The following is an 11319-nucleotide window of genomic DNA, read 5'->3' on the forward strand; positions in this document are numbered from 1 at the left end:
TAATATTGAAAAAGCCTGCAATTCTTGTATAGTTTATCCCAGAATGAAAGAAAAGCTTGAAAAACAATATGAATAGGATTAGCGAGTGGGAATAACATGGTCGATCATCTTTTCAGGGTCATGAAGTGATGATGATGAACCATCTCCAGTAAAATTGCAGAAATAAGAAACAAAAATGGCGAACCAAATGATGAGTGGGGTTACAAACAGAATAAGACCAAAGGGTACCAACCAAAGCTGACTATTTGTTGGATGATATTCATATCCCCACCATCCCAACATCAGGGCTCCGCTCAAACTCACCAAAAACGACCATAAGCAAGCTATGCATGTATCCACAATCTTCTTCAATTCCTCACTCTTCCTCTCTAATCGTTCTTCTTCATCAGAACCCATACCAACCTACAACCAAAACCTTTCTCTCCTCTGGCCCTGAATTCCCACAAAACACAAAGTATTTTTAGTCATAATATATAAATAGTCTCGGCTAATAATTACACGAGAACTGAAAAACCTGTGTTGGAAGGGGAAGAAGCTGTAGATACGTAAGATTCTCTGAGTTTGGATGATGCTCATCCAAGTAAGAGTGAGTAAAGTCCCAATTAGCCGTGGGTTCTTTTATAAAAGTCACTTTCTTTGACGATAGCAATAGGAAAATAAAAATGTGAGGAAGAAAATGATTGCGTTTCTGCTTTTATCAACTACCATTGATGCATGTATGAATCAGGGCGGAAAGATTCGTTTTGCAATTTTATAATGGTTTTCCTTGTTAATTTGACAGGTGCTTTGTTTTCTTGCTGAAACCATATTTGTATTGAAAGTTGAAACAGTTGAGCAAGAAATAAAAACTGATTTTATTTGTTAGATTCTATCCATCTACCAAGGCATTGAAAATGAAGTTTCCTTGCAGGCTTGAACTCCAGCCAGATTTGGGCTAACATGACGAAATTTGTACTATTTTAGTAAGTGGGAGTTCACTTTTCCGATGGTTACGAGCAATATACCCAAGGAGACAAAGAAGACCTTTTGAGTTGGTATGGTTCATCTTTCCCAGAGTGTTGCCTGATATCTACATTTCTTTTTTCTTCTAAACTGAAAGTTGTTGGGTTCTAATCCAGAAAGGGGGGGATAGAATGCAATGAATTTGTTGTGCGTTAATAATTTTGACACGGCCGGGGTTGCCTTTGCTTGCGTTGTATGCATGTAAGGGAAATGTAAATAAGACAACTAAAGAGTTCCCCAAGGTAACAAGTTTGGAGGAGTAAACAAATGAACGAAATTTATGTAAAATAAATAAATACAAATAATTTTAAATTTCATGTATTAATAGTCATATATATTTAATGAGTCTGTCTTCATCAGCAGTTGTTAAAGTTTTTATCATACATTCATTTGACACGGATTTAGACAGTTACCTGAGCAAAATAATTTCGATTAATTCAGGTGGTTAATCGAAATAATCGAAATTTTTACATTTTTTTTTGTGTATCTTGTTCAAATAAGTTTGAAACATAAAAAAGATACCATTGCAATGTTATTTTTCTTTGCTTAATTCAAAAAAGAAAGCAAAAACAACAAATAACACACACTACAGCAAAACAGGCTTTTAGCGGCATTTATAGTGGCGTTTTTTGAAACGCCGCAACAAATCGAGCATTCGCGGCGAATTTAAATAAACGCTGCAAAATATAAGCAATAACGGCGTTTTCCCAAAAGCGCCGCAAAAGAGTTAGGAAAACGATGCCGTTTCCTTGTTGAGCTTCAAAGACATTAGTGGCGGTTCTAAAAAAACGCCGCAAAAGTCAAGAGTGCCGCAAAAGTCTTAAGCAAACGATGTCGTTTTCTTTTAGCTTTAGAGAAATTAGTGGCGCTTATCAGGAAACGCCGCAAAAGTCAAGCATTAGCGGTGCTTTCTCAAAAGCGCCACAAAAGTTTTAAGCAAACGACGTTGTTTTTTTCAGCTTTAGAGACATTAGTGGCGCTTTCCGAAAAACGCTGCAAAAGTCAAGAATTAGCGGTGCTTTCACAATAGAGCCGCAAAATTTTTAAGCAAACGACAACGTTTTTTTGTTGAGTTTTAGACACATTAGTGGCGCTTTTATAAAAACGCCGCAGAATTCAAGCATTAGGAAGCACCGCAAAAAATTTTAAGCAAACGGAGTCGTTTTTTTGTTGAGCTTTAGAGACATTAGGGGTGCTTTACAAAAAACACCGCAAAAGTCAAGCATTAGCGGCGGTTTTTTGAAAACGCCGTAAAAAAGTTAAGCAAAACAACCTCTTTTTTTTGTTGAGCTTTAGACGCATTAGTGGTTTAGGGATTATGGATTTAGGGGTTATGGTTTATTGTTTATTGTTTAAGGGTTGAGGTTTAAGGTTTATAATTTATATATGTTCTATGATTTAGGGTTTAAGGTTTATAGTTTATATATATTCTATGATTTAGGGTTTAAGGAATATGGGTTAGGGGTTTAGGGATTATGGTTTAAGGGTTAGGGTTTAAGGCTTAGGTGTTAGGGGTTAAGGGTTAGGGGTTTAGGGTTTATAGTTAATGTTTTACGATTCAAGGTTTAGAGGATATGGGTTAAGGGTTTATGGATTATGGTTTGTGGTTTATGGTTTAAGGTTGGGGATTATGGTTTAAGTGTTAGGGGTTAAGGGTTAGGGGTTTATGATTTATAGGTTTAGGATTTAGGGTTAAAGGGATAAAAGGGCTTGCAGTTTAAGGTTTAAGGTTTAGGGTTTATGGGTTATTATTTGGGGTTTGTGGTTCAAGGTTTAAGGGTTTATGATCTAGTGTCTAAGGTATAGGGTTTATGGTTTATAGTTTTCAGGATAGGGGTTATGGTTTGGGGTTTAGATTAATTAGTATTTTTGAAAAATACAACCTGACTTCACAGAGTTAAATTCCTAATTTGAAGTTTTAGAAAAATACAAACACTACGGATTAAATTCCTACTATAAAATTTTTGAAAAATACAAGCACTATAAATCAAATTTCCTAATTAATAGAATTAAAAATAATGTCATATTAATATATCATATTTTAATTTTATAAAATTATTAAATATTTGAAAATTTTTAACAGTAGTGGCATTTGGACCACAAACGCTGCAACAATGTGTTAAAAATTATACAAAACGGCGCCGTTTGGTTACAAGAATTTGATTTTTAGTGGCTTTTCTATCAAAAACGCCGCAGAAGGTATGCAATAGCGGTGTGTTTTTTTTTATAGAAACCCCGTAAAAATATATCAAAAAGTGTACGAAAACGACATCATTTGCTTAAATGATTTTAACTCTTTAGTGGCATTTTTCTCAGAATCGCCGCAAAATTGTAAGCTTTAGCGGCATTTTGGCTGAAAACGCCGAACTGTGTATTAGAAAATGTTCAGAACATTGTCGTTTCGTTTAAGGAACTGAAAAATTATTCAGAACATCGTCGTTTTGCTTAACGTCACATTTTTGTTCCCCTTTCTTGCACCCAGCCCCTAATTTCAATTTTTTTCCCCTTCCAAATCCCTAATTCCCCTTCGAAATCTCTTCCAAATCCCTAATTCCAATCATTCACTGAGTCGATCCTGTAGAACTGCTGTTGGTTTTATTTTAGTTTATTCGATTCTTCATTTCGTTGGTTTACCTATTCGATTATTCACAACATTTAGACGAAGACAAACCAGTGGAGATTCTGTTTTTGGGTAAGGTTGAACCAATTTCATTTCCCTTTTTTTTTTTGCGTGTTTAAGGTTTGGGTTATTCTTGTTTGTGTGAAATTACTCATGGAATTTACTCGTTTGAATCGTTAACATTGAAGTTTGTCCTTGGTTTTAGGGTTTCCGAACAAATAAAACGTTCGCATTTTGGAATTTACTCATGGAATCTGATCCGAACCGATTTATTTTCTCTTCATCTTCCTAAAGGTATTGTTTTCTTCTCTCTTAATCTAGCTTTATCAATTTAGTCTGTTTAGGGTTTTAATCATTTACTGTCTTACATTTTGACCATAAAATGTATGCTTTCGAATGCCTAAATCTATTTTGTATTGATATATATTTTTAATTTGTTTGTGATTAAATAATGCATAAGTTTACAAAACATAATTTAGGTTTTCTATTTTAATTGGTTTTGGATTTAGGATATAAAGGTTTTTAATTGGTTTTTGCAGCTAAGATGGTACATTCTATTGGTTTTTACTGCTAAGATGGCACCTTCTATTGTTTTTTGCTGCTAAATCAACCATGTCTGGAGACCGAACTCTATAATGTTGGGTTTAAATATAATGTTGGGTTGCACTTTCATTTTTTGGTTTGCATCTTAAATTATAATGTTCTAACTATGACTCGTAATTGCATGTAAACTGATTCATAATCACATTTAGACTTTGCTTAAATCACAAATTGTACCTCATGTGTTCGGTTTTCTTTGTTGAAAATAAATTATTTTACTTGGTAACAGTTCTTGTAGCTTAGAAAGGAATATGAACACAAAATTTTCCCTTTCTCTAGCAAGTTTTTTTTTTCTGCAGCAGCTTAGAAAGGAATATGGATTGCTACATTCATGCAAAAAACGCAATCATTCGTACAAAAAATGCAATCAATTTGGGACATAAATATTATAACTTAAATATTAAAATCTATATTTTTAATATATAACATATGTTAATATGGATATATAACCGGATTATTATTGAAGTTTTGGGTCTCAAAAGGTATGGTCGGGTTCGACTTCAAGGATCTTTTGTTAACCCAACCCAATATTTTGGATCCAGCTCGCAGCAATACATGCCTTCGGGGAGTCAGGCTCAAGTTGAAGTTCAGAGGTTAAGAGACTAGATGGCTCAGATGCAAGTGACCACAGTTGAGCAAATTACTCAACTTAAAGCAGAGACAACATCGAGAGAAGCTGAGGTTCAAAGAAAATATGAAGAACTCTAGCTACAACTTAAAGCAGATGCAACAGCGAGGGAAGCAGAGGCAGTATCGAGAGAAGCTGAGGTTCAAAGAAAATATGAAGAACTCTAGCTACAACTTAAAGCAGATGCAGCAACGAGAGAAGCAGAGACAACAGTGAGAGAAGCAGAGGCTGCAGCGAGGGAAGTAGAGTAGAGCAGAAAGTACGACGAACTCCAACAACAGCTTCAGAATATGATGAAAATGTTTCAACAGTCGTAACATCCGCCATCTTAGATTATCGTATAAATATTTTTATCATTTTAACTTTTAACATTATTGTAAGAATAATATGAATTATATTTTATTTATTGATATTTATATTATATATCATTCGTTTAATTTGAAATATTATTTAGATTTGTTGCTTTTGGTTGGTTTCTATGCTATAGGAGGGCTGAAAATATGGAAAATTTTATTTTACAAATTTGCCAAAATTAGTGGTGTTTTTTAAAAAACCGCCACTAAAGGTCGTGTTCCTAGCGGCGTTTATAAAAAAAGCGCCACTAAAAGTCATGATCTATAACGGCGTTTGTAGGAGAAGCGCCGCTAAAAGTCATGATCTATAGCGGCGTTTATGGGAGAAGCGCTGCTAAAAGTCATGATCTACAGCGGCGTTTGTGGGTACAACGCCGCTAAAAGTCATGATCTGTAACGGCGTTTGTGGGAACAGCGCTGCTAGAAGTTATGATCTATAACGGGATTTGTGGGAAAAGCGCCGCTAAAAGTCATGATCTATAGCGGCGTTTGTGGGAACAGCGCCGCTAAAAGTCATGACCTTTAGCGGAGTTTATTTCTAAAAGCGCCACAAACGTTAGCGACGTTGTTAATAGCTGCATTTTTTGCGGCACTTGTGGAAGCGCCGCAAATACTTTTAGCAGCGCTTAAAGGCCTAAAAAAACGCCGCTAAAAGCCTGTTTTGGAGTAGTGACAATAACAACACTAATTTAAAACCATCATAACAAATACTAAATTAAAAGTAAGAAAGTTTGAGACTTAAGTAATGAAATTTCCAAATAAAAAAAATATTCGAAGAAGTCAAAAAGAATAGAAGAAGGTCTGATGTCAAGCGGCACCCACTGACCTGCCGTCAAATGTAGTAGTTATTACAGTCTATTTCCACACTTAAGGAGCTTGTTTTCTAGGCAATTTAGTATTTGTTATTATGTTTCCGGTATTTAGTAGTTAATATTAAAAGTTAATAAAAATAAGTGTTTTTAACACATTTTTTAGTGTTGATGACCTATTAGGCTGACACGGGCCTTAGGTGGGTTTAATTTGTGTATTTAAGTGTGCAGGGGGCTTAATTTTAGGCCCAATTGATGTAGGAACTTGGGGCGAGTGTTGCACAAGCTTCCCGAGCCGTGAAAGCACGACAAAAACTTCCAAAGCCATAAAATGACTGCTATGGCGTGACATAAAAAGTCTATGGCGCGACACGCACCCTGTGTTGAGCCATAGTAGCCTATGTTAAGCCATAGCCTAAACATGAGTCACAAGAAATGATGACATCAACAATCATATTTTGGCAGATTCTCGTAGATTTTATTTCTTACTTGCACCCAAAGTATCGAGGGGATATCAGGCATAAAGTGCACATATTTTAGCCAATTAATAAGAAACTTATGTACACAAAATAGGGATCAACCCATCTATCAAACATAGTTTTTCTCATTCAATTTTCTTTGTATTTTCTTTTTATGTTCGTTTAGTCGAAACTTTTCTATTCCGATGTGAAGACACTTGCAAGCGAAGATTGCATCGGATCCGCACTTCAATATATATTCATGAGCATTCTCTTATCTCTTATCTTCTCTTCTTTTATTTATATTTTGTTGATCTGACCAATTTTTCATTGTATAAATATTAGAATAGATTATTGCGCTTTATTCATATCTTGTATGATTCGTTTATTGAACTAATTAATTCATTAAATCGATTAATTGATAAAAGAATAAGGGTTCATAATAGAATTAGTTGGTACAAATTATGTGATCTTAAACCCTAGGCTTGACAACCCTAGGAAGTAATCAAAGCTGAACTGAGGTCGGAAGACAAGTTTGCCAAGTAAATCATAATTTATCTCGGTGGAGAAAGTGAGGTCAGTAGATAAACGAGTCTCTGTCGATTAATTAATTAGTAAAAGCTGGGAGGTAATACTAGTTAATTAATAACTAATTCATATTAAAATCTGAATTATGAAATTAGTTAATCTTCTATTTATTAATTAGGGATTTAATCGATCATAGGCTAGAGGCTCGCATTGTTGACACTAGGAATAGGAAATTTCATTAGGTTAATTTAGGTTAAGTAATTTAATTAGTTTAATTAATATTTTGGTTTGGATTTACACTACTAAATCATGACTCGATTAGATTAGTAATTATTTTTTGTAATTAATTTAACAATAGTTTCTCCAATCTGCAATCCCTTGGGTGCAATCCTTAGAATACTTACCAGTGTTACATTATAAACTTTACTATATTACAAATTGACTCGTATGCTTGCGGACAACGCCGATTTAATTATATATATTTTTAGTGCGATATTTATACTATAAACGATAACACGTTTATAGGTGGTCAAGTTGTTGGCGCCGTTGCTAGGGATTGCGATGGTGAAATTTTTATTAGATTGATGGTGGGTTTGGATGGGCAATGGGGTGTTGTGCGGTGCGTTTAGCTTACTTTTTGTCTCATGCTATAGTATCGCTACAATATCTAATCTCACCGCCACCGTTTTTTTACACTAATCGCAGGTAAATGCACTGCCCGTCCAAACTCACCCTGATAATCGTAAAATAATATTAATCAAAAGACAAACTAGCTAGATAGTGTTCTAAAATTTATTTTATTTTATTTTAGTGTGCAAAAAAAAAAGTATTATGATTATTATTTTTTACTTACCTTGTTTATTATCAGATTTAATCATGGATGTTGAGTTTTATAGGTTTGTGTATGACGCCTTTGGACGTACTAACGTCCAGAGTGTGAATACTGTAGTGAAAGATATATCCATGAGACACTATCTGCAAGTATATGGGTCCAATTGTAATATAGTTACAACGGGGTAGGTGAGTACTCCGAGGATAGTACCCAAGGGAGGTTAGCACTTGATCAATTTTAACCTAAACACCGGAAGATCTAATTAGTACTTTGATTTAGTTATAGTACAATAGTAAAATAAAAGGGGATTTTTACAATAATAAAATAAAATAACATAAGGAAATAAAAGTTCAAGAGATCAAAATATATAATAAATCAAATCTGGTTATGGGTGATTAGATTGCTTCAATAATCCACATTAATTGTTGCTTCATGCTTCTCATCAATCAACTAGTCGCAACCCCAGTAGGATCTTCTGATCTTCCACTCAAATAGCGAGTCAACAAGGACTACTTATCTTCCAAGCTCATAATCTAGACTGGTTTAGGGTTAAGGTGTTCGCAGATAGGCCATACCAATGTTGGGTTAATTCTTACCTTGATAACTTCCTAACGTTGTCATGCCTATAAAACAGTTGATCAATTGAGTAACCCTATAAAACAGTTAACAAATCATACCTCCACTCGGTAATCCCCCATAGAAGGATTAGTTCCTTATGGTTTTCATAACAATACGGAATTGATGTAAAGAGAAAACATGATAAATGAATTGAAGTGTAGTGTTTAAGAAAACGTATAATTTGTATTAAAGATGAAAATGAATCCACAAAGTTTGACTATCTCCATAAATCAGATCTCTCGAAATAAGACAAGAACAAACCAAAAATAAATCTAAATCTTAAAAAGAAAGAAAACTAAACTGAAATTTAAAAGCAAAATTCTAGACTAAGTAACTGGGTCCTTTTCATGTGACAAAGGAGTCTATTTATAGATCTCAAGTGGCCATCATCCTTAACCCTAGGTTAGCTGACGTTCTCGAGTTTTAAGTTTGATTGTGTGAACAAAAATGCCTCTTGGCTCGTGTTAATTGTGGTCCAGAGTCGATGTCGCGACACACTAGGACCTGTGTCACGAAATAGCAGTTAGTATACTCCTCTTGAGATGTTTTAAGGGGTATGTCGCGACACCCTTAGGTTGTGTCGCAACATCAAAGGCAGTTTCATGATTTTTTCCATTCTGCTCCCTATGTTGCGACATTGATCATTCTATAATTCAACATAGCAACCAGTGTTTGTTTATTTCACCTCCTAATGGTCTCTAGCACACTTACAAAGGTCATTATCTTACCCTTACTAACTATACAAAATTGTATATTTTTCTAACCAATTCATTAAAATATTACAGGTAGATCAAAGTCAGAATTTCTAGGCACTTGAAAGCACTCTAAAGAGTGAAAATTTGTGAAACTGGTATTATCGTCGTGACACGGATATTTCGTGTCGTAACATGGCGAATAGAAGTAAAGAATTACATGGATCATATCGATGTCGCGACATCGTTGCCTTGTTTTGCGACATAGTAGATAGTCTCCAAGATTTTCAAAACTACGGGGTGTGTTGCGACACCGAACCCCAGTGTCGCGACATGGGCAATCTGTTAAAGATGTCGTAACATGGAACTCCTAAGTCGTGACATCACTGTAATTTTTTGTAGGGTCAACCCGACCCAATTGTGTAACTCGACGTTTTAACCTCTAAAATACCCAGATTTTAACCTTAAAAACAATAATTTTAAGCATAAAAACACCCTATTAAACTAACCTACCCTAATTTTAACATCCCAACCCTTTTAAAACCTCTTTACAGGCTTTAATTTCCAAACCACTTTTTCACCAAAAACCTAAGTTTTTCATTTTTCATCTTTAAATATAAGGTCAGATACAATAGATCAAACAGGAAGCATATATGAGTCCAAGGAGGCTGAGGTTAAGTATTCTCAACTCTATTTTATTGTTCCATTGATTATTGTTCATCTATATTTCTACTAGAAACTTTGATAAAAGAATGTCTCCACGAAAGAGCAAAGAACTTTAGTCCAATAAACATCGGACATTTCAAACCCAAACCACTTCCATAGTCTGAATATGGAAAAGTATTTTCTTGAATTGCAAGGGAGACCATTAATTTAAGAACGAGGGTTTGAATCCTCTATGGTCAATTGCAAAGAGATTTGGACTTTGGTACATACCATCAGTGCGAGCAGTTCTGTGTCACTCCCACTGGAAACACAGTCATACCAGTAGTGTAGGAATTTTATGCATCCCTTAAGGATTAAATAATAAAAGGCAAGTTTAGTGGTATTGTAAGTGAGGTAACAATACGAGGGGAGGAAGTTTCAATATCCCCTATTGATATTTGCAAGTTTTATAACATCCCGTATTATGAAAAAGATTTTAGTGATAGCGTTGAATTGGAAAATTTTTAAAATATTAATATGAAAGATGTTATAAAATACTTGACTTAGGGTACAGGTAATTGGAACTATAGGTCGAATACTAGGCTGCCAACAAATTTCAATCAGTCGATTATGCTTCCTGTCACCAAGACGTGGATGTAATTCATCGGCACCAGAATTGCACCGTATTAAATGTTTCTAACGTTAATTTCTTTCGAGCTAATTTGTCATATGGTATTTTATAGCATAAATAGATCTGTGTAAGGTGTTAGATCTTTCAGAAAATGAAATGATGCATAAAGAGCCAAAAAGCCAGATTATTCTTTCCTCATCTGGTGACAGCACTATGCCCGAAGGCGAAAGTGTCAATGAGTGAAAACGAGCAGTTCATGGAGCCAACAAGGAGCATAATTGGAGACACGTTATATACACAATCTGTTGAGCTTCAGCGAAAGTAAATTACCGAATGGAACAAAAAGAGGAAGGAAAAGATGGATGTACTAGTAGTGTTAAAATATTGAGATTAGTCAACGGCTAGAAGAGAAGTCTGCGGAAGCATAGAAGCAAAGCTCGATGGAATGATTAGGTGGATGCAGGAAACAGGCCCAATACTCTAAGAATTTGCAAGAATGCATGGGTTACGCTCTCCGAATTACCCTCTAGATATGTTTAGCTCAGCACAAACTTATCATATTGATGGGACTAATCTTGAGGAAAAAGATGCTGCTCAAGAGTACGAATCACCTCCAGACGTATTAACATCTAAAATATGAATACTGCTACAAAATATATGAAATTTGAGGCGGTGTCTGCAAGTGTATGGGTCAGGTTGTAATATAGTTTGTTTACTGCGAAACACTTTGCAAGTATTCCGAGGCTGGATAAATTTTAACCTAAACACAGGAAGATCTAATTAGTACTCTAATTAAGTTATACAAAGTTAAAATAAAGGAAGTTTTTAGGGTTTTTATAATAATAAAAGAAAATAACATAAGGAAATAAAATATAAGAGATCAAAAGATAGAATAAATCAAAT

General features: G+C 34.7%; 1 long non-coding RNA gene across 1 annotated transcript; it reads right to left on the bottom strand.

Annotated features, from left to right (window-relative positions):
• Window positions 1–654, bottom strand: LOC128042296 (uncharacterized). The gene is made up of 2 exons (XR_008197452.1): window positions 515–654; window positions 1–432 (listed from the first exon to the last, which is right to left on the bottom strand). It is a non-coding gene; the product is annotated as an uncharacterized LOC128042296 (long non-coding RNA).
• Window positions 655–11319: the final 10665 nt, after the last annotated feature.

The sequence above is a fragment of the Gossypium raimondii genome, chromosome 7, assembly GCF_025698545.1.
Source record: "Gossypium raimondii isolate GPD5lz chromosome 7, ASM2569854v1, whole genome shotgun sequence".
In the NCBI taxonomy this organism is placed as follows: Eukaryota; Viridiplantae; Streptophyta; class Magnoliopsida; order Malvales; family Malvaceae; genus Gossypium; species Gossypium raimondii.